Source organism: Ailuropoda melanoleuca, chromosome 10 (genome assembly GCF_002007445.2).
Source record: "Ailuropoda melanoleuca isolate Jingjing chromosome 10, ASM200744v2, whole genome shotgun sequence".
Classification (NCBI taxonomy): Eukaryota; Metazoa; Chordata; class Mammalia; order Carnivora; family Ursidae; genus Ailuropoda; species Ailuropoda melanoleuca.
In genome coordinates, this window is record NC_048227.1 from 57,626,323 (window position 1) to 57,650,633 (window position 24,311).

At 48.7% G+C, this 24,311-nt stretch overlaps 1 protein-coding gene across 1 annotated transcript in view; it reads left to right on the forward strand.

Moving 5' to 3' along the window:
• The window catches only part of SOBP (sine oculis binding protein homolog), a 161,525-nt gene extending 152,429 nt beyond the window's left edge, over positions 1 to 9,096 (forward strand). Inside the window, exon 8 of the mRNA XM_034670766.1 lies at positions 7,197 to 9,096. The gene's annotated coding sequence lies outside the window, so the exon portion shown is untranslated. The remainder of the gene's footprint in view (positions 1 to 7,196) is intronic.
• Positions 9,097 to 24,311: the final 15,215 nt, after the last annotated feature.

Here is a 24,311-nt window from a genome sequence, read left to right on the forward strand (position 1 = left end):
TTTATCGAGCACACTCTATACATAGGCAGTGTTCAAATGTTACATGCCCACAACAACCCTAGGGGATACCATTAGTAAACCCATTTTACAGTTGAAGTAACTGAGGCACGGAGAGGCTAAGTCTCCTACCCGGTATCATTGGTCAGTCAGCAACAGTGCTGGGATCTGACAGGCGGCCTGATTCCAGAGTCCCCATGCAAAATTGCTGAGCACGTCTCATACGCAAGGAAAATGAAGACAGTAGCCCCTACCTCAGAGTCATCAGGCTCCGGTGTGGATAACCTGGGTGGAAGTGCCCAGGTAGTGCCTGGCATGTAGTAGGTGCTTGCTAAAAGAATTGTCATGGTGGCCCCTGCAGCCCAGAACTTGCTTCCCTTGGATGTGTAATGGAAGGTAAGGAAACGCTTCCATGCTGTCAACCTTGGAGGTTAGGGAAACCATTCCAGAAATTCTAAGGTGTCTGGTTCAACTTTTTCAAGTAGAGACTGGGACAAACAGAGCAAATGCTCAAGGTCAGAGTGGCCTAGCCAGCATTAGAACCCGAGTCCTCATCTGCCTTTCCTCTCAGTGGGACACAAGATACGACCAAAGCTGCTTGAGTTACATGCCCCGTGCCAAGAGCCAGAGGCATGTTTTTGCCACCCGTGGTATCACTTCCTCACCTTGGGCAGCTGATCTTGGAGAGGAAATGAGTTGTACGTCAACATCTGGGGTTGGGAGGGTGAAGGGTGCAGGGAAGCAATTATTAACCACACTCTCCATCTCCTTGGCTGCTTGGGGGTGGGGGTGGGGCGGTGGGGTGTCAGTTTGCTTGCTCTGGTTTTGTACAGCAGACTTAGTTTCCATGAATACGAAGCCTCTCCCTCTCTCTCGGTATCTCCCCCTCTCCTTCCCACTCCCTCTACTCATGGCCTGGTTGTAAAGAAGAGATAAAGTGCCAGAAAGACCACCTTTCCAGATCCTGCCTAAAATCCTAAAATTTACTCTTGCACCGTAAACCATAGCTACTTGCCACAGAAAGCTGCTTTTTGCTCTAGGATCTTTTTCTTCTTTTTATAACCTAGAATGCCTATGTTCAGATAATATAGAGACAGAGAAATAACAAACTCAGTCTTAACACAATAAACATCTACTTTTTTTTTTGTCCAAGGCAGAATTTTTAGAAGGCACATGAACCAGCATTAGCTAGTTTGTGTATTGGATGTTATTTGAATGAAATGTAATTATAATTTCTTATCGAATAACTTCTCAGAGTTCTTGTTTGTAAAGCAAAAGAGCTGGACTGTGTGTGTCCCTAGGGCCCCTGAGGGCCCTGACATTGCAACCCCCACTTGTCGGGAGGGAAGGGGAGAGATGAAACCCCGGACTGGGGGAAGCGCTGTCTGGACGGGACCATGGAGCTTGGGGTCATAGGAGCTGGACTCAACCCACTCTGCCCCTTTCTGGCTAGTGACCTTGACCAAGTAAGCTCCTTACCCTTCCTAGGAAAGTTTCCTCGTCTGCAAAATGGGGACAATAGTAAATACTTAAGTAGCATTGTTGTTTCAATGAAATAAGTGTATAAGTGAAATAAGTATATAAAATATGCTTGTTTTGAAGTGAAATAAGTATATAAAAGTGCCTAGTGCAGTATTTGATATACAGTAGACGCTCACTAAAATTTGGCTTCTTTCTTCGGAAAAAATGCAGCTTTCCCAAACCATAACGGAAGGGCTCAGTCCTAAAAGCCAGGGCCCTAGAGCTCTTGGCTCATCATCAAAATTTCCTGCAGAACATTAGCTATATTATGTAAGGCTCCTTTTTTAAATTTTTCTCTTTCATGAATGGATGTAGCCACCAGCTCCAGTGTGTTAACAAAAATGTACTCATGAATCCCCGCATGCTTCTAGGAAAGGACCGGACAGGGTCATTTGGTTTGCTTAAACTCCCAGGTTCCAGAAATGATTTGAGGTATTTAAAGAAGATCAGTTGTCCAGGATAAAGAAAAGGACTTGTATGAGTACACAAGATGGGGTTCCCTGGCTGAGGGTTCTTTGTTCCCTAGGAACTTTTAGAGGTTAGCAAGAAATAGCAGTGACCACTTATGAGAATAAACAGGCCCCTCTACCCATTTAACTCATAGAACTAAGAAGTTGTCCAACAAAAAACTATTCTAAGAAGTTGTCCAACAAAAAATTAAAGATGGAGTTATCCCAGTAGGTGGTCTTATATGGTTGTGATTTTTATTGATTAAAGAATAAAATAGGAGATATTGCTAAAGGAGAAAATTATAAAAAAGAAAAGCAAGGCCCAATGTTTGGCTTAATTTTTTTTTTCTGTTAAATATTCATGAGCCTTGGCTTATCAGAGCCGGGGGGAGGGCAGTGCCGTGGTGATGAGCTTGTCGTTTAACTGCAGCTCACCCTCGGCTCCCACACCCCTCTTCCCACCACTGGTCATGTCCCATGGCAATCAAACCAGGAAGGGGAAGGGATGTTTTTCAGTGACTTTCACCAACGAATGAGCCGTAAGAAAAGAGGTGCCATCCGCTTCATAAATGAAAACCGTTTCCGTCTTGGTAAAAGCCGTTTCAAAACTTCATGAAGCAATGGTTGATGGGGGAGAGAAGGAACCATTTTTTGGCAAAACCTCACCAAGCTGCAGTCTTTTCTGGAAGGGCACGCCGTGGAGACCACTATCTGGCATCACACTTGGGTTTATCAGCTAATGCAGGTGACTGTGCTCATTGACCGCAGGGCCCTACTCTTGTGAGTGTCCCAGAATAGCTGCAGCTACCTGAGAGCAGTTCAGTCCTCAGGGACTCATTATTGTCCCAGATAAACAGCGTGGCCGAAGCCAGCACGTAATGGCTGTATTTAACCATGATAAGTGATGGGCCGACGTGCCTGAGTGAGCTGCATCACTGCAGGGCTTCGGTCAATGGACAAAGGCCAGTCAGCTCAGCAGTGGGCATTTCTTTAAGTGTACTCTTTTTTTTTTTTAATTTTATTTATTTATTCGACAGAGATAGAGACAGCCAGCGAGAGAGGGAACACAAGCAGGGGGAGTGGGAGAGGAAGAAGCAGGCTCATAGCAGAAGAGCCTGATGTGGGGCTTGATCCCGTAACGCCGGGATCACGCCCTGAGCCGAAGGCAGACGCTTAACCACTGTGCCAACTAGGCGCCCCTGCAGTGGGCATTTCTTGCACATCGTAGAGTTGATGGCACAGAGTTGTAGACTCTGGGAGTAAATATGGCAGACACGGGGAGCTTGCCTTCTGAACAGGTAAGACACGACAGACACCCAGGATTTTGATTATGCTAATAACAAAGGTATTTGAGGAAAGGAAGAATAAAAGTTTGGAAAATGGATTAGATAATCAAGGCAGGCTTCCCAGCAGAGGTGGGACTCTTGTACCATGGAGGGACCAGCTTGCAAATGTTGGGATGGAGGATAAGACAAACATTTTTCTCTGGACACACATTTACTTTTGGGAGTGGTTGAGTAGAAATTATAAAATTTCCTTTTGAACACACCCAGCATAAATCTTAGACTGTAAAAGCCAAAGAAGAAAAGGTGAGAATGGTCGTATTTTGACGGTATCAACATTGAAAAAATTTATTAGTACTCAGGCACATTTTTTGTTCTCTGTAGTTCTCTGAAAATTCTTGTGTGGTAAAGGAGGGTGAGCAACTCAATCACATTCTTAGCAATGCTTTCCTGATGTAAAAAAGGAAAAGAGGTTAAGCGTCCAACTCTTGATCTCAGCTCAAGTCTTGATCTCAGGGTCGTGAGGTCAAGCCCTACATTGGGCTCCACACTCGGTGTGGAGCCTACTTATATAAAAAAGAAAAAAGAAAAGAAAAGTGCTAGGCAGGCAGATGGAAACCACGCATTGTGGAGCCGGTCTTCAAACATGGCCCATGCATGGTATACGGGATGGGCTGTGTGCGTGTGCTAGTCCACGTTACAGGACCCTGGGTTGTCCTGCTTTGAGATGAACCCCCAACTCACAGGAAAACCCAAATGTGAGGCACAAGAATAGCCACTTCTCCAGAATTCCCTGCGTTAAGGGACACTCCAGAACTCTCTGCCAGAGAGCTGCGTGTGTGTGTGTGTGTGTGTGTGTGTGTTTAAAAGGAGTCTCTGAAACTTTGGGCTTTGGAGTTCAGAAATTAATAGTCTTCCTTATGTTATGTTCAAGTTTATAATCCTGCATGATTGACACTGGCTTTGGTCCAAAAATACTACAGTCACAGAACTTGAGAGCTGGAAGATAGAATAGAAAATCTCACTGAGGCACCCATTTCACAGAAGAAGAATCAAGGCTGGGGGAGGTTAAGGAAGGGGACAGGCTGGACTGTAACTTGTGTCTCTGTCTCATTTATCATAGTAATTTCCCCTTTGTTCAGATCAAGAAATTTAGACTGGATGGGTTTCCCCTAAGATCCCTCTGCTTGGCAAGGGCGAAGTAGGAAGTGGCTCGGGCTCTGGAGCTCCCTCACGATCGCTTTCCCAAACTGCAAACTTGTTTCCTCCCTGCTCTTGAGTTTCCTACTCTGCATACAGGTCACTTCAGGAGGGTGAAGCCCAAGCTTGGTTCTTCAATGTCATTGATTCCAGAGTCTGTTCCCGTGTCTCCAACAAGGGGTCCTCTCTGAACCGGTCAGAGTCACGGGAACAAATGAGGATGACCTCTGTCCCACACCCTCCTCAAACGTTACCAGCAGACAGGGACTTGTACTGCCACCATCTGGCCTTTGTGGGTGTCCCAGACATGGCAAGTGTGTGGCGAGAGGGAAGGAAACAGCACAAATTGTTGACTTTGCCATTCTCTTAAAATAAGCTCGGTGTGAGGAGGCTTGCAGAGCAGCAGGGATGGGGCTGCAAAAAATAGAGTGTGGTGCAGCTGCACCCTTTAGAACTTGGGGGGAAAACACATATTATTTACCAGACAATAATAGATACCAGAGAATAATAATGATTATTATAGTGTTTGGGATGGTGAACGCTGTAGTTAAGGTTCCAGAATGGCTCTCATTATAATCCCGTTTTCCCAGTCCCTTATGAAAGCCTTGAAATTTTCTCCAAGTAGGCTGATGCTGTCCATGTTTGGCCTTTGTCCAAAGGTGATTTGAATATAAAGAAACTCACTTGAGAAATATTCCTCTTTTTGAGGTCATGATTACATTAAAGGAAAAAAAGCCACATCCTTGAAAAAGCAATTATGGCATTCTTAAGGAAGTCATTCAAAATGGCAGTGTTTCCCAGTCACTGGAAAGCGTTAAATGCTTTTTTTTTTTTCTTTTCCTTTTTAAAGAAAGGATTCAGAGGCCCCCTCTGACTATAAGATTTGGTCACTCTTGGTCCCAAGCCCAGAGGTGGGGACGGTTTTCCTCCCTCCACAGCAAGCTCCAGGCTGTGCTCCCTAAACGGAAAAGAACTGCCCCAGAAGAAGCTACACTTGTGTCTTTGGATCCATTTGTGATTTCTGAGGCTCCTTTCCAATTCTTTATAACCTCTCATCGGATAGTGGCTCTTGATTTTTATTTCTGTATCCCTTCTTGCCATTACTTCATTCTCAAAAAAAAAGAAAGAAAGAAAGACGGAAAGGAGAGAGAGACAAGAAAGAAATAAAAATGAGCTCTTTATTCAGAGATAAATATCCACATTTCCAAATCTGACCATGCCAAATGAAAAGGTTTCCATGGCCTTGTAATTCCACCCCCATTGCATATTTGTGGTGTTTTGCATTTTCACTTTGGTTATTTAACATACATATTAAATACACACGGATCTGGTGATTTAATGTGATTTGGGGAACTCAGGCATTTCCTGTCATGCACATTCGGATTTTCAGACCTTGTTTTTGGCTGATCATGATTACTGTTACCATTAACACCAGGACTGGGAGAGCAGGGATTAAAGCACAAGCTTGTATTTAGTCCTCCCAGTGGGCATTTTGACCTCCTCATACTTGTGCTGAATTCATGCTACAGACACCCTGAGCAAGTGTGCACGTCTCTTTGTGGCCTCTTTTTCTTCATCTGTAACATGCGGAAATTATATCATCTCTGGGGTCCCTTCAAGTTTTCAATTCTATCACCTCTCTGAAATTATTTGTTCGTTCTAGGACTAATCTCAACAGTTGTAAAGATGTTTACGAGTCCTCTGTCACCGCCTCATGTTAGATTTTGCCCGTTCCCATTTCTGACATCCTCACGTTTCAGCAGGAAAGAAGAGGAGTTGTTTTGAGGGAATGAGGGACGGGAGCTGCTTGACCCTCATTCACTTGACATCCGTGTGTCTAGCAGAACCGGGGGCTGGGTGCGGAGATGTGGGCCAAACAGACACGGCCCCAAACCTCAGGGACTTTACAGTTTGGTTGGCAGACTTGTAAGTGGCTGTTTACTAGGAGTCACCGAGTGTCCTCAGTAGGTTGTGTTGCAAACCAGTAGGGATGGAGAGGCAGAGCCTAACATCTGCGGTAAAAGCTGGGGTGAGCATCCTCCGGAGATTGGTTTTCCTGGTGAGCGATCCCGTTTGGAGCCTCCGCCCTGGCATCCCGAGGCCCTGGTGGTGTAGCGTCTCCCAGTCTCGTGCTGCTGTTTGGTTTGGAGGTCACGAGATGGGCATGGCTCACCTTTGTCAGGCAAGACCCACGGGGAGGGGCATTTCTTCCAGCGCAGTCGCCTCTGCGGGCAACCTCTGAAGAGAGGCCTGTGTGTCCGCGGTAACCGTTCACGTGCTGAAGAGTGACTCTGGGCTTTCCTCCTTTGCAGCAAACACCAGAGCTGTTATATGGAGTACAGGGGTGAGGTCTGGAGCTCCAGGGCCCCCTGCTGACCTTGCCTCGCTTTGGGGTGACCTTGGGCAATTCGAAAGCTGGGCGTGCGGGACGGTGGAGGGCGAAGGTGGCCTGGTGGCAAGGGGTGCTGTTGTGGTCTTCGGGGGAGGGTGTGGTGCGCCCGGCTCCGTATGGTATTCCAAGAAGCGAGTCGGGTTTCATTTCCTCGCACAAAGCTGGCAGGGCAGACCCTGAGCAGAACTGTGAATTAAAGACACGTCAAAGTCATGCTGTGCTGCTCTCGTTGTGGGGATTCGTCGGAGGTCGGGCCTGCGCGCACCTCCGACTCCTGCCTGGGTTCTCCCCGCTCGGGGCAGGGGTGTGGTTTGATCCCGTGGACTCTGACGGCCCCTTCTTCTCTTTCTCCAGGAACGCTCACTCACAGGGTACCTTGCGTGGAGAGAGGGCGCAGAGCAAACCATGTCCCGCCATCCAATGACACCAGCTGGTCAGCTCACCACCCCCTCTGGCTAAAACTCAAACAAATAAAGCCGCTTCCTGTCATTAAGCATCTCAGAGGAAGCAGCCCTCCCTCGGTGGCCTCCAGCCCAGAGAAGCCAGCACATCTTGGACCTACCCCGCGGCCCAGCCTTCCTGCGGCCACCGTCTCTGCTTCTCCCCAGAGGAACTTAGGGATTTCGCCCCTGGTTTTAGACAAACAAAACACCGACAAGCCACAAGGACCAACGTAGGTATTCTCCCCGCTCCATCTTCAAGGCTCGGAGGGTGAGGCTGGAAGATGATACGAATTTGAAAACAAAAATCTTTTTTTAGTCATTTTAAAAACTGCTGTGGTTTTGCTGCTACACTAAGAATTGTGATTTGCATTGTACGGTTTTGGAGGCGGAGAGGGTCGCACTGGGGTCCCAGTGCTGCAGCGTCATTCTGTCCTGCCCAGGATGCACTTTTAAATGAAGAGGTAGAATATTTTATTGGCTAATATACTTTTCTTGTTATTTTTACAAAGGCCACCTTTATCCTTTTTAATGCCATATTTTCAGTGTTACACTTTTATGGCTTTTAATTTTCGATTTGACAGATGTAAGAAGCAGCATGAATAGTTTATACTGTGGTTTTTCAGAGACCGAATGCCAAGAGAACTCGGTAAATGTTTATTCTTCTCAGCTTTCTCTTTAAATTCTCCTAAATAGCGCCCCATTTGGGAACAGAGCAAGAGTGTTGAACTGAAGACCAAAATGCCCTCAAGGTGTAACATAATCCAAGGGGGCTGTTTGCTGGGCGTCACGAAAGACTTGGATGAAATTTCAACCCTGACGGTTTTCGGCGGTCCAGGAAGTCAGTGAAGCAATCTCTCTATATGCAGAGTCCTTTCGTGGTGATTAGAATGGTATGGACGAACCAGTGAAAACAAGAGGGAAAGTGAGAAAGATCACCCATGATTCTGTTTCACTGTTTGCTTTCTCCTGTCATGGTTAAGAGAAATGTGCAATTCGATCCTCGGTCAGTGGGTGGAGGATAACAGGGTAGATTTTCTTGTGTGCACTTGTACAGTTGTCGCTGCGAGTCCGGAAGTCCTGCAGAGCATGCGTACTGACACTGAGTTGGTGAGACAGTCGTGGAGTATCCCATTCTGATGAGTAGAGGAAAAAAAAAAAAAAAGCAAAAAAAGAGAAAAAATAAGAAAAAAATCAAAAAAAGAAGAAAACTAAAAAAAAAAAATCCAATCACCTTGTGATTCAGTGTATCTGTTTACTAACTCAGATAAAGCAATTGTTCCCTCTTGAGGGGTCCAGGTGCCCCCGCCCACTCAGCGGCCATGGGAGGCAGGAGGGGTGGCAGGCGGCGGGCAGGTGAGGCCAGGACAGTGTCGCGCCGGCCTCGAAGCACCGCGGGCCCGTGGACGCCGTGTACATACTGTATTTCTATATTCTCCTTTGTACAGAGTCACTTAACAAGTCAAGCTACTGTTTTACAGGTGCTCCTTATTTATTAGAGCTGTGAGAGCTTGGGGGACACACCTGGCGAGCGAGCTCGCTTTTTAAAAATGAAATTGGGGGGGCAGGGGAAGGGAGGCGGGAGGGAGGGGAAGCTCGAAAGCCCAGGGAGAGATTTATAAAAGAGAACAAAAGGAAAACTTCCAGCAACAAATTAAACAAACCCCAACACCAAATCCCCCCCAACTCCCCGACAGGAAGCAGCAGCCCCTCCCCTGGGTGCTCACTTCCCTGCGGGGCTCCCAACATTCTCCTCTCTCCCTGACTGGTGTCAGCTTCATCAAACAAAAATAAATCTCTAAGAAAAAAATGCACTTACATGTGCTTATTTTGCTTTTCTCATTATTATGACTATTGTTGTTATTTTCTTTGTTACAGAAGGTGCTCATTTCTTTCCCCCGGGAAAAAAATTAAAAAAAAAATAAAGTTAGTACGTTTTAAAGGATGCTGAGATATAGGGGTGATGTTGGCCTTGCCGACCTGCTGTGTATCATGCTTGTGTACAAACAAGGGCCCACTGGCCTGTTCGAGGGTCTGCTTCCCCTGTACGCCCTTTGCTGACAACACAAAGGGACGTACGCAGTGAGGTCCTGGGCCTGTAGACTGTGTATCCCTCCCACCTGCCCTGCCAGTCCCGATCAGGGTTGGTTTTTTGTTCGTTTGTTTGTTTCTGGCTCCAAGGAGCACCATCCAGGGGTTGCAGACCTCCCCTGCGGGCTTCATTCCCACCAGGACACCATCTCAACCCTCAGGGCTGGGGGATGTTTTTGCTTCAACTTGACCTGAATGGATGGGTCAATCTGGTTTCTCCTTGGTACCTGAATTAAACGTCGGAGAACTTCTAAGGTGGATAGTACGTTAGTACCTTGTTCTAGCCCGTGTCACCCCGTCTCATCCTCTTATTCTGCTTGTGAAAAAAACTGAAGCCTAGAAAGGTGAACTGACTTGCGAAGTCCCACACGGGCGTGATTCAACTTACCAAAAAAACGTAGGCACTCTCAGCGGTTTCTTCTAAGAGACCTTCCTGGGAGTGGATTCTGGAGAATAAGTTTCCTTCTCTCATGGAAGCAGGGACTCTCGCAGGTTCCTGGTGTGGGCTATGTTTACGACGACGGCTCTGTCCGAGCTCTGTAGGCCCAGCTGAGGACGTGCCAGGGGCCGGGACACCCAGCTGTGGTGGTCTGGTGCAGAGTCCCAGATAGGATTATTCATCTGGACTTGGCCGTAGAGACAATCATCCAGGATGCTGATTTTGCTTTTGTCGTAGTCCAAGATTGTTCAGCAAACATTTTGACCCTTCTAGAAACAAAAGATACCTTTGTTCCAACATGGAAAGATTTCATAGTATCTTATTAGACATAAGCACACCTTTCCCCTTCCCTTCCTTCTCCTAATCTCGGTGTTCCCTAAATACAAAATCCTCCTGGGCTATCAAACTGTCTATAAAAAGAAATAGAAATCGTAATGTCAACAGTTACTAGCACGTACTGAGTGTACGTTCCTTGGCCTCATTTGATCCTCAGAGTAACCCTACGAGGACGGTCTTGTTATTTTCCCTTTATTATAAAACAAGAACTAGAAGCTCAGTGAGTTTAATAATTGCCAGTGAGTTGCGGAATGGGATTCAAATCCATGAGGTTTGGAGCCAGAGCTCAGGCCGTGTGTTCAATCTGGACAAAAACTGATGACGTCTTCCTGAAGAGTCCTTTTGACTTCCTGTAAGTTTGGCAGTGACTGGGTTTTGTTCCAAAGTGGCCCTCATTTTAAACTAAGCCAGAGAGTTGAGCGTTCATGGCTACTGGCCACCAAACTTGATCAGGTGTGGGGAGGTGCTTTCTGAGAAATGAGTCAGGCAGTGTCTTCCTTGTTGGTTGTCAAACCCCACATGGAACCCGGGGCCCCATGTCTGATGCTGGGGGTGGGGCAGGAAGAAGAATCAAGTTCGCAGCCCCTTGCCCTGGTCGCTTACAGGTGATGGGAAGATGGCTCTGTGGAAAAGATGGACCACTTCTCGGTCTCACCAGGAAACCCTTTGGATGTTTTCCAAGGTTTATGTAATTGCGCATCTGGAGGCCAGGGTCACAGCTTTGCAAAGCTGCCCTCCACTTGCACTGTAGGTGCTCCCTAGACGATGGGAGGACAGCTTGAGCCGTGAGCAGGCCCACAGGTGTCAGCTCGTGCTGCCTCCATGACGTGGCCGAAGGCCAGAGCCCAGGCCCAGGTACAAAGGCACTTAAGACGGATCCTGCTTCCCTCCCTTCCTTGGCTTCTCCTCCACCCCAGGAGCCAGAGTCCTAGCTTCCTTGACCAGCTACAGCAGGGCCTCACCCTGGGCCATGTCACACCCTGCTTACAAGTCCTGAGTGGTTCCCTACAGAAGCAAAGGCAAGGGCTAGTAGGACAAGTGCAGCCCTTCGGCCTCGGCCCCCACTGGCCTCGCCAGGGCTGCCTGCTCTCCGCCAGGGCAGCAGGCACTGCTTCCCGATGCCCCTGCTCTTTGCCCGTCCTCGGTCTTTGCACATCGAGGTGTCTCTGCCTCGAATGTCTTTCCCTCATCTTCCCTGGGCAATTTCTACAACTCGTCAGGACTCATACTGTTCTTCCCATGTCATCGGGGCTCCTCGATGTAGTCCCCTGTGGTCCACCTAACTGCATTGTTGAAGAACTATTGTCCACCCTTGGAAGAGAAAATGGGGGCTGAGTTGGGGCACGAGTCCAGCCTGATGATGGAAGAGGGCAGGACAAGCCTGACAACCGGAGCTCGTGTGCAGTGAACACAGGAAGCCGCAGAGTTTCATGGTGTTTCTGGTGCTCACGGGAGGGGGGGCGTCAGCCTCACCCCTGCTTCAGCTTCTGGGCTTCTGGGCTTCTGAATGCAGGGATCTAGACAGGAGAACAAGACTCTGTCACGGCTCCGGGCTTCTGGGCTTCTGAATGCAGGGATCTAGACAGGAGAACAAGACTCTGTCACGGCTCCGGGGTTTCTGTGCTGTGCAGGGATTCCAGGTGGCAGAACTACGAAGCTTTTTAGCCAGGAGAGCCTTAGAGATGAGATAACGTCTAAGTGTGACACTTGGACACTCTTATAGGTGGGAAGTTAGGCTTCAGTATCCAGAAAGGGGCTCTTAGTCCGTCGTGCTGACTGTGGCTGAAATGAACAGCTGCCACCAGTCTGTGTCATTGTTCTAGTGAAAGGGGCCCTCCACGGAGACAGGTGTCCCTCTATGCACGGCCCTGGGTGGGCTTTCCACACATTCACTTGTTTGATTCTCATGACAGCCTCGTGAGGGCTGCACTGCTGTTATCATCATTCCCGTTTCATAGCCAGGGAAACTGAGGCATGTAGATGAGGGGGCTTCCTGTCCAGGGGCTACACACAGTAAGAGGCAGGGCTCAGCCGCGGGCCCCAGTGTCCACACTGCCCATTGTGCTGTCCAGCCACCTCACCAGGGCCTAGGACGCCGATGGCTCAGCCCACAGGGCAGAGTTCAGGTCATTGACTTGGTGCCTACACCATGAGATTGAGACATCGTTGACCTTTCTGTCAGGAGAGGGGGAAACATCTCCTACTCTTCCTGACACCTGGTTTTGAACAACATCAAAACTACAACTGTCAGTGTATCTGTAGGTGAAGTTTGAGGGAGATGGGGGGGGGCGGTGGGACTGTTCCAGCAGCTCAGAGAGAGGGAGAGAGAGGGGAGAGGGGAGAGGCACTTTGGCAGCCATGTTACATTTCTGGGGCAGGGAGAAAGGGGACACCGGGCCAGAGGCTGTTTTCCATTCCCCATGGTGCCGATGCTTTGAGCCCTAAGCTGGGCCTTCTCCCCCGCTGCTTGTGTAGATGGGCAACAGGGTGTCCCACCAGAGCAGTGGCAGAGCTGTCAGGGCCACACAGGGCTGCGTCACTCTGCACAGACTGTAGGGGGCTGAATCCAAGCCCCACAGTCACTTCTGGGCTGGGCCACCGGATCCCTGGTTGACTAAGCCGACTGAGCGAATGGACAGAAACACGGACAACTTCCCCATGCCAGACGCCACGACAGGGGAGGTCACTCAGATGATCTCAGGCAATTGTCACAAAACTGCATGCTCTATGTGCAATCCCCATTTCTGGCTCAGGAAGACACCGTCCAGGAAGACGAAGCGATGGGCTTCGGGCACTGAGCTAGTGAGTGCTAGAGCCCAGATTGGGACCCTCTGTCCCCTCGTGCCTGCTCTTTCGACAGCACCACAGCTGCAGAAATACCAGCGCCAACTCGGGTCATAGTGCAGTCTGAATCTGAATGGGCCAACGGAGCGCAGGCCTGCTGCTGTCTTTGCAGCCTGCTTCCAGGCCTCTGGGAACGGGTCATGCTCTTTCCTCATCCGTTCCTCACATGCGGGGCTGGGCCAAACCAAGAAGGAGTGAAGTCCATTCCTGATTTTAATGGACGTGTATCCAATGCGTACGAAATGGCATTAAGTTGCATCATTTTATTTATGCCTCACAACAGCCCTGTGAGAAGGATACTGATGTCATTCTCATTTTATAGATGAGGAAATGGAGCACACAGAGGCTAAGTAAGGGTGAAGCCTGCAACTGCATTCGGTCAGCCTGATACCAGAGCCCACATTTGACCTGCACACTCCCCATGTTAGCCTCCCTCTTATGGATGGATCGATGCCTGCGTGCGTGAATCAAAGCACACTGAATTGATGTATGTGTGGCCCGATTTTACACCAGCCACTTTCACGTATGTCATCTCATCTTTGAGATCAAGCCTGAAAATGCCATAGAGGAGCCCAAAAGTGACTCCGATCTCCCGAGTAACAGGAAAAGTCAACTGCCCACACCTTCTCACCTCACCTCCAGTGGATTCCTGTTCCGAATGAGAATGCCTCTTTCTAAACCTGCAGCCTCCTCATCCAGCACACAGGCGTGTCGAGGGGGTTCACGCCACAGCTCTTTACCGAGCTCGCTTCCACTATCTGCTTTGCTCCACCAGCCCGGGAGCAGGGACCGGGGCTCAGTTATCTTTGCATTCCAGCACTCAGCCAGGGAAGGACCGAGGGTTTGGTGTGTAGACTGTGGCGGCTGTGCCTTCCATCGTCCACTGTGGGAGCACAGGTAATTGAGTCCCTCCGCTCTCCTCCACACGCTCTGTGTCTCCTTTCCCATTTCCCGCTCTGGGCTTCCCTCCAGAGCTTCTGCAGGCCAGGCTGTTGGGAAGCCCTGGTGTCTGAGAGGCAGGTGGGGGGCCACCATGCGGCCCAGGGCCACAGGAGCATGCTGTCTCACCGGGAGGACACCTGGTCTTGAGGACAACAAGGAAAGCTCTCAGTCATTTCCCCTCTGCGACTCCTCACGCAAGCACATCCAATCCCATTTAAATGTCCCATAGAAGGTAATTTCTGATATTTGAAACACTTGAAAAAAGATTTGTGTCAGAAAGGCACATGGGAGGGTCTCCTGGGTGGCACCGTTGGTTGACTGTCTGACTCTTGCTTTCGACTCAGGTTGTACTCTCAGGGTCGTGAGATCGAGTCCCGTGTGGGGCTCTGTGCTCAGCTTGGAGTCTGCTTGAGAGTCTGTCTGTCTCTCTCTCTCTCCCTCTGCCCCCCCACTCTCTCTATCTCAAATAAATAAATAAATACATCTTTAAAAAAAAAAGAAAATAGGCACACGTGAGTGAGTGAGCTCTGAAGCCATGCCCTTTGATCTTGGTAATGAAAGGGAGGGTGGTGCCTGAAGCATATTTAGCCAGAAACATTAGACTATGTGGTAATTCCCCCCCCTTCTTTCTAGGTTTATGTATACCAGAAGGAAAGATTATCACAAAATAAAAACAATGGAAACAACTATAGGTAGAAAGAAGAGTTTTATAAAGCAACAGCCCCCTTTTAATTTCACGCCCCCAGCACCCCCAAACCTCCACCCTGCACCAAGACCTTCCTGCCGGCCTCGCCATTTGGTTGAGTGTCTCCTTTACATACAGTAGCTGGATTATGGCTCAGACCAAAGGCCAGGCATGCAAGAAGATACTTTTATACTTATTGATTCTTTAAAAAGGAGTTTGTTTTCAAGAAACTTTAATTCACTTTTTTCCCCTTTCTTTCTTTTTTTATTTTATTTTATTTTTTTTTTTAGCTTTTTAGCCTAACTGCTACACATTTTATCCCTGTTCTTTGTGAAATGCTAATCCAGCCCGGGGTTTTCGTTTTCCGGGTGTAACTTTTCAGAAATTGTATATCTGCATAGCAACCCAGCTAGGGCTGCCTATGTCACGGTATCACATGTCAGAAAGATGAAAAGGACTCCAAATCTAAGCTCCCTACAAACTTGGCCCTCCAATCCTGCAGCAGAGAGCTCGCTGGCCTTAATATAAACGGCAGGAGAGCCATTTCAGGGCCAGAGAGGTGCAAACTTTTATCTTGTTGATGACAGAAAACGACACATGACCTCAGCTCCGCTCGGTGGGGACGATCAAACCAGAAACAAAGGCTGTATTTTCCTCTGCTCTCGTCCCTGCTGTCAGCTTCCAAGTGCAACCTGAGCCCGGATTCCGAACCCAGTGTCCAGATTAGAGATTGTTGACTCAGATTTAGTGGTGAAACGTGAGCCCGACTCTGTTGATGGCAGGCCTTGAAGGAGCAAGTTTACTTAAGCCAAGAGAGAGATTGTGTGTCAGACGAGAGCCTGGCTTCTCTTTATCACAAACTTCCTGATCTGCCTCTGTTTTAATAGTTTCCACCGCCACCACCAAAAGAGAGACAGAGAGAGACAAAGAGAGACAGAGACCCAGAGACAGAGAGGAGAGAGAGGAAGCACCGCCCCAGCGCCATCTTCTCAGTGTCATAAATCAGGAAATTAACAAGTGTGTAACTGGCCTTTGCCACAGTCAAAGACAACGAGCTTTTGTGTTTCTTACTGGTGGCCAGCACTTAACAAAATCAACGGAGAGCTCTACTCAGAAAGGATGAAAAATGGGGGCTTGATGTTACTGTTTAAAGGATGTTTCCCAATACTCAGGCACATGGCTTTTACAAGGCTCCAACATGGCTTAGAAACTTGTCTTCTCGGTCCGAAGGCAGGTCATTAAGAGAAATCATTACATCGCTTTCCCTGTCTCTGTCTCTCTCTCCATTTTTACTTTGGCACCCTCCGGGCTTTTCCTTGGCTTCTGATTTCATCCCTCTTTTAGATTCTCTGTGCCTTCAGTAATTTATGTGCAAGATATTTTCCCAACCTCCAAATGTTTTTCCATTTGGCAAACCATGTCTCTAAGCTTCCACACAATGTAACTGCAGAGTCCATTTATACTAGAAAACATAAGCTTGGTTAATGGAAAAGCCTACCAAGCCAGTGTCAGTGACCCCGGGTGCCTGGGCCACAGCGCAGACGGAGTCTCCAGGCCACCCCGGGGATGCAGGGGGGCTGAGTGTTGGGGAGGAGTGTCTTTTCCAGGTTGCCACAGATGCTTGGCTTCTACCCTCCTTGTCTCCAAAAAGGAAAGAATTCCTTCCAAGCCTCTCTCTCGTATAGTTTTTGGAAGCTTCAGGGCACCATATGGAGAATCATTTCATGATTCTCCTGATGGCTTTTACGTGAACAGCTATAAATTGGATGGTTTCCTTCAGGTCTGATATCCCTACAGTACCTGCTATGGATTGTTGGGAATAGGCACTGAGTAGGGTAGTCCCGTGCTGTTCTTGATGGAAAAGAAAACCCAGAACCCCTTTGGTAGGAGACACTGTTACTTTGGGAAGTGAAAACTGGGGAGGGGGTGGGCTGGGGTGGGGCATGCATTTCCAATTGGTCATTAGGGTGCTTTGCCCCTGTGACTTTTTCTTTCCCAAGCCATGGATTTAAGACTGGGGCAGAAGTTGAGGCTAATGCCTCTTCCCTGATGCAGCGCTCACTGGCTTCTCCCCAGGGCTCTTAATAAGCCAAGCCAGGCTGGACTTCTCCGTGAGATACAACTTGGGGGGGGAGGTGAGGGAGGCTAGGATGTGGGACTTAAGTCCAGTCACTCACCGGCCATATCTAGACAGCATTTTGGCTTCTGAAATATGTCACTGAGATTCAGAACCTTTTCTTCCCGAACAGTTGCAATGCAATGATTCAAACTCCCTGCATCTTACATTTTTAAACGGTGGCTCATGAGGTGATGGACCCAATGCTCTGTTGATGTAATAAGCAAATCAAAGGCAAAAAGAATCATTCAAATAAGGATAAGACTGCAAGCATGTCTTTTTAGGGTGTTTATTTTGCTTGGATAGCATTTCCTTAACTCACTGAATTTCTTCAGCCCTCTAGGTCAGTGCTGGTAGGGCAGAGAGGTTGGTTAATACATTCTACCGAACCATCAATGAGTGAGGAATCAAGCCCTTAAAGTGTTTCCCAAGCATGTCTTTAGGAAAGAAAGAAAGAAAGAAAGAAAGAAAGAAAGAAAGAAAGAAAGAAAGAAAGAAAGAAAGAGAAAGAAGGAAAGAAGGAAGGAAGGAAGAAAGAAAGAAAGAAAGAAAGAAAGAAAGAAAGAAAGAAAGAAAGAAAGAAAAGAAAGAAAGAGAAAAAGAGCCATAAAAATCATAATACTGAAGATTGGTTGGCGTTAGGAACTCATTCACTTGGATGTATTTTTAGGCTTTTGTTTATCTTTCTTGATTGATAAAGTAATTATCAAAATGCGTTAGAAAATAATAGCCAACTGGTGAGAAAAGGAACAGTTGGGGGAAGCAAAGCAATGGAGGAGAAGCGTCCACGGACTGTACTCCAGGCTTTCCAAGGAAACCCCATGAAAATGCTTCTCTTTTGCCTTTCCCTTCTTTGGGAGGGGGAGCTGGCCGAAGCCCCTCCCTCCCAGTCACACCATATCTGATGAACTCCCCCAGAAAGGCTGCCCTCCACTTCCCTTCTCTGAGTTCCCCTCCTCCTTTCCCACCTTTCTCTATCCCTCTCCACTCCAAAGTCTGCCACAGGCCAACCAGAACCCCAGCAGATGTTTGTGTTCTATGTGTCAAATGGGAACCTGAAGGATCAACCAAAACCCAGCTCCGCTGAGAGGTGAAACCAGGCCATCTGACATTAGAAACACAGAACATCGGTCCGTCCAGCAGGCCGGGTCTTCCAGGGAGCAGAAGGAGGGCTAGATAATTAGCTGGCACAGACTGCATATTGGCCCATTTCTCTGCCTTCTGAAAAGCACACAGAGGTCTTTCACGGAGGCTCGGGGAGGTTGGGCGAGACCGTCCATGAGTCTCCTGCCCCAGCTGGCAGTCCTGGCCCACGGCGGCCGTCCTTCATGCCAGAGCACCATGTGGCCACCCTGACTGTGGTTCCTGGCACAGGAATGAGCAGGAGATTAAGGACCACTACCGTTGGTAGCTTGGAAGTGCCATGTGGCTCAGTAGACATCTCTGCCCCCCCCCACACTAATGCAGGACCAAATAAGAGAATGGACAGAGTCTGGGGGTACAGATGGAAGATCTAGTTTCTGTTTCAGTTCCACAATTTACCATTGTGTGTGGTTGGCTGGATCGGTTTTTAAGTCTCCGAGGCTTGGTTTCTCCATCAGTGATATGGAGATGATAATACCTACTTTTGGGACTCCTCCCAGGATGAAATGATAGTGTGTATGCTAGCTCTGGCCTGTTTTCCCCCAGGCCCAGTGCGCACCTTTCCCTGCTCCGCTCTGTCCAGCGGGGACCTGACCCTGGCTGAATTCAAGCAATGGGAACATAGGACGAGGTATCTCTTTCCCTCTCTCTGCCTCCAGTAGCTTCTCCAGCGGCAACCTCCTTTCCTCCCTGACTCCAGTGCCCTCTGGAAAGCCTCCTCCCTTCATGCCTTCAGCCGCAGGTTACCTCGCTGTTCCCTGCACAGCTAGGCAGCTCACTGTCACTTGTGCAGCCAGTCCCCTTCACTGAGTCGCCTTGCGTGACAGTGTCTACGGGGCTGTGTTCCTGCTGGGACCTTGGCTGATAGAGTGGGCAAATGTGCCAACAGGTCCCCTGCCTGCATGGAAACAGGTACCCTGAAGATGTCCTTCCACAAAGGGCAGGGGGGCGGGGCAGGGCTCCTCCCCTGGCTCTTCTCCGCTGAGGCATCAGATCTGGGACTTGACCCACAAGGTCAGGATCTTCCTGGGCCAGTGGTCAATCTGAAATGATTTCTAGAGAGTTTCCTCAACTTGGGGAATTACGAAGACAGAAAAAAAAACAACAACCCAGGATTAGAATTATGTATGTTTTTATCACAGATTCATTTAAAATATATACCGTAATAAAAAAAAAATCCAGGGGCCTCCTGGTATGCCTTCCATTTACTCTCTGCCGAGGAACACATAGGTGATGGGGCTGGGTCTGCCTCTGCTCCTCTAGGTTTGCTGACCTTTCTGTGTCTCCCGCTGTTCCACACCAGCTAGCGTTTTCCTGTGGCCCAGCCTCCTCCGCTGTCCTGAGCGGGTGTAGACTTGTGTCATTGCACTACCGAAAAGGGTGGTCTCTGCGGAGCTGCCTTGGTTTCTGTTCTGCCCCCAGGGCTCGCTCTCTCGGGCACCTCCCACCTTCTGGCTCTGCTGGGCTGCGGGGTGGGAGAAGCTGGTACCCCCTTTTGGCAGGAAGAGTAACTTCCTCATTGAGGTCAGGATTGAAAATGAATTTCCCCATCGGGCAGAAAGAAGGAGGCCCGCACTTCTGCGTCCTGATATTAATTGGCCGCCCCTCCCCTGCCCGTGGCCACTCTGGAGCAGGACCATCCGCTTAACCATTTCCTGCCCGGCACCGGGAAGGTCACAGAGGCCCGCGGGAGCTCTACAGCGCTTTGGACGTCAGCATTAGACTTCATGGGCCATCGCTCGCTGGGTAGTGAGCTCTTTGTGCCAGCCGTGCCTGTGCCCTAGGGTGACAAGTCCGTGCCCAAGATGTCCCTCGGGAGCAGGAAAGCTGAGTCCGGAAGGAGAGGGGCTGCGGCTGAGGAAGACAGGAGCATACTTCGTACATCTTTCTCATCCCCATCCCCATTGGCAGAATTTTGTTATTTCATCTCAAGCAAACAGGCCTTGAAAGACATGCTTTACAGGGAAGGCCTCACTCCTCTCCTTTTCTAGAATTCAAGTCATTCTTATTAAAGTCACCAAGCAACACAGGAGCATTTTAAACATATCTGCGGCTTCCCGCACGACCTTTGGCACTGAAGCGCGGAGTTGGGAGTCCTCGGGCCGGTATATCTGTGCTCCCCACGCCTTCTGGAAGGCACTACTGTGACTCTGGAGTCGCCCCTCTCTCACAGATTCCTAAATCCTAACAGTTTAGAGCCGGAATGGACTTACCGTTCATGTGGTTCCGTGCACCCCCTGGGGCGCACCGGGGAGCCGGGGAAAGCTGAGTGGGTTGGCGGACGGCTAGCGAGCGGCAGAACCGAGATGGGAACCTGGGTCTTCGTGGACTCTCAATCCACGGGCCCTCAGGGCAACGAAAACTGACTGCAGGTCCGGTAGCCTTGAGGGAGGAGGCGTGCTCCACGCAAGTGAAGCTCGGAGATGAATGGCGCGCTGGCAAATGTGTAACTGCGGGTTCTCCGCGGGAGAAACGTGTGCATATACATACACGAGTGGGATGTAAACTGTGCTGATTTTAAGGGTGAGTAGCACACCATTTTCAAATAACAAAATATGCAACACTCTTCGTTATAAATTCCATAGACCAAATCGATCGTCTCAGAATTCTTTTGTTGATTTTTGCTGAATTCTCGCACCTGTACTTGGTTGCAACGGCTGAATGGGTGCTCAGGGGTATTTTCCCGTATGTTTCAACGTGAGACAAAAGTGCAGCCACAAAGACATAGCTTGGAACTTTGCTCATCAATGACATGAGTGATTTCTACATCAGATACTGCTTTTTAAATACTGCGAAACTATTTCCTCAAATGTTTGTGCTCTCCACAATGTAACAGCCGTAGATATGACAATGCTTTTAAGGTTAATTCTCATTATTATCATTTTCCATCACTTTCTTAAGTCTAAACTATTAAGAGAATAATAAATCCAGCCCTGATTTCTAGCATATGTTGATTTCCATGGTGTAAATTTGGGGGGGGGTGCAAAAAGTGGTTTTATTAAAGCATGGAGACGGGACCCGTGGGCAGAAAGAGCTGCTGTATGGTGTAAATATTTTCAGCACAAGCAATTGCAAGCTAAGAAAGTGATGCCACTGAACTTGCAGTTGGCAAGACCCCACACAGTGGCACCTTGTTATACAATATTTCCACTCTTTAGATATAATAGGTATAAATAACATCAGGAGGATAGGTAATAGTATAATGTGGTGAAATAATTGAGAAGTGATAAGTTCGGGCATCTATTAATTTTGTTTTTAAGAAAACGTGTGTTTAACAAAATATTCCTGGAAATGGAGAATTGGCAGCGGTGAGCTGATAGGAGGAGCCCCCAGCCCACACCCACAGAAAATGGATGGGATGGGGCTCTGCCTCTCGGTTTCTGCCCAAGGCCACTGGGCTGAGGCGAGGGACACTGGGCATCTGGGTAAGAAGGCTGGGGCAGAACTCAGGCTGAGGGATACAAGGGTGGATTTGAGAACATGGATCAGATCCCAGGTAGTAAGTAACTCAAGGTGGGTTTTTTTGGTACATCTTTCCAAAAGCTACCAAAAGTAAACAGTTTTAAATATTAGATAGTCAAGGAAATTGAAAGGATAAAGGGAGAAAGAGGAAATAGGAAGGAGAATAAGGACTACTTTTTAAAATATCTTTTATTAAGAAAGTGATTTGCTGACACAAAGTCCCAGACCTGCACTTGTGGCCATCCCCAGCACGACCACACGTGTCCCGGGACGGACGGTCCCAGCCCTGCCCATGGGCCCTCCCTCGGTGAGGACCTGACCTCTTACTGCTTTGGAAGGAGAGGATGAGATTACCAGAGCTTTGGATCCATTTTTGGATCAAATGAAAACGGCAGGCTAATCCTTAGTGTGCTGCTCTCCTCTTACAGATGCTGGCCTCACTGTTGGGGCGGGGCTTCAGGTCTCTAGGCGCCCCGGCCCCAGGACAGCGGCTGAAAGTCAAAAGCGGCTCCCGGTGTGGGCAGAGCCCCTCCTGACCTCCGGCAGCGGCGCCCTTTGTGCACCTGGTGAATCCATCTTCCCAGACAGCTCCAGTGTCCCTTCCCCTGTGAAGCCTTCAGGGATGACGTCCCCAGGCAGTTTCCCCCTCTCTTCCCTTCTGTCCCAGCATTTGTTGTCACTCACTATATCTTTTTGTTTGCTGGTCCATGTTCCTAACAGGACTGTGTGCTCTTCAAGGGGAAGAGCCTTCTCTCATCAGTGCCAGGTGCATAACAGGTTCTCGATGAATCTTACACACTGGATCACCTTGGTCAGTGATTCTCAAACGTGTGTGTATGCAAATGACCTGAAGAATAGGTTCAGGGGCACCTGGGTGGTTAAGCAGCCACCTCTTGATTTGGCTCAGGCCACGATCTCAGGGTCCTGGGATCAGGCCGGGGCAGGCTCTGTGCTCAGGCAGGAGTCTGCTTAAGGCTTCTCTCTCCCTCTGCCCCTCCCCCAACTTGTGCGCATGTGCACTCTCCCTCTCTCTCTCAAATAAATAAATCTTAAAAAACAAGAAGAATGAGTTCAAACACAGATTCTCAGACCTCAGATGAGCAATTGTGAAATGGTCTTTAATTAAAGATCAGGTAATTTTGATGCACATATGTTCACAAACCACACTTAAGAAATACAGAGTTGTTCAAACTTTTCATTTTATAGGTGGGGAAACAGAGGGCTGGAGATGCAGTGACCTGCTTCAGGACGCTTAGCTACTTAGTGCAATGGGACACCACGGTGCTCCGAGATAGAACTGTCTTAAATTCTTATGAAGTGAATTAAGCAAATCATGGCCACCCTGATGATTACTATTAGGAACATTAAAAATACTTTGAGCTAAAATAATTGCACACCACATCTTAAAACAGTGACGAGACTCTCCGCAGTCAGATGTCCCTACCATAAGTATACCCATATGGATGTTAGAAGGTACCTTTCTTCCTATTACGAGCAGTGTCTCCTCAGACGTTGAAGTGTATTCTTGCTGACGTAAGAACAAATCCCTAAATGATTTCTGCCTCTAAAGTGTCATTTGCCTCCATGGCCGTCACAAGAGGCCATTTGGCACAAGCTCTATTTCTAGCAGGTGTCCCCTGCCCACGTTCTGAGGCTCAGCTGGTGGCAGCAGACACAGGGCCCCAAAGTAGATCCAGTGTTCAGGTGTCTGGTTCATGCCTATTTTTATGAGAAAAGCCTTGTTTCATCTGTCAGTTGTTTGGCGAGTGCCATGCAGGCTGGTTACTGCCTTGGGCGGCAGGTGCCATCTAGAGGGCCCTGTGACTGCCACCATGGCTTGACGGGAGCGAGGCAGCCCGGGCCCTGAGGAAGCTCTGCAGTGACCCACTGAGGGTTACACCCCAAGCAGCCCTCATACTTTGGGTTTAGAGGAGGCAGTTGCCAGGGGAGCCCGGAAAGGACAGAAGAAGATCTGGCTGGTTCCTAACATTCAGCTTCCTTTCTTGGTGTGACTGATAGGAAATGAGCAGGAACTCTGCTTCTCAGCCACAAGGTGTCAGTAGTGGGCTGGCCAGGTGCTAGCTCTGTGCGCAGCCCCAGGAGGAAGCTCCCGCAGTTGCCCTTTGAAGTTTCCTTGTTTGGAGAAGTGCCTTTCTTACTAGTAGTGGCACGCTGATGAAGTTACCTAAAGACCCTCCCTTGGTCTTGCCTGTGGATTGAGCACAGGCCTCTATCAGCCTGTAGAAGAGCAAAACTGCCCCCGCAGGGCATCTCGACCAAGCCCAAGCTGCACCTGGAAGAGGTCTTCGCAGGTGGGGATGGGGGTGACGGCGCAGAGAGCAAGGAAGGACAGAGTGTGGAGACAGAAGAGAGAAGGATGATTATTTTTTAAAAAGCTGGATATGAGTTCTGGCTTGTTTGCTTACTAGCTGTGAATTTGGAGTCTGGATTTGCTTCCTTATCTGTAAAATGCTATATTCCCCGTTTTTCAAACGGCAGTGGTCACAGGATCGTTACGTGGATCAAGTGACACAAAACGACTTGCAAACGATGAGGTATGCTACCTGCACGTAGGTGCCGTTGTTGGGGTTGCTCTTTGGCCGGAGCTGTGTCACACAACTTCCCCTGGACTGGAGGGACAGACACCCAAGCCAGAGAGGGGGCCAGCTCTTCTCTGTGTGGGTCACCAGAGTCCTCTGCGTGAGCTGCCGCCATAAACTCCTGATCTGGCCTGATAGAGTCATCTTCCAACAAGATTCTTCCTGGTTGCCTTTCCATGGCTTGTGTCCAAGCGGAAAGCTGGCAACAGCCTCTCACTCTTCCTTCTTCACTGAGCCTGCTTTTCCATATTAGAAGAAGATGAAATGCACATTTCAGAATGTAAGTTTTTCCTGCAGGACACTATCCCCAATGGTGGAGTGATGGAGAAAAATATTAGATGAAGTCAGGGGATAACTGAGTAACATACTGA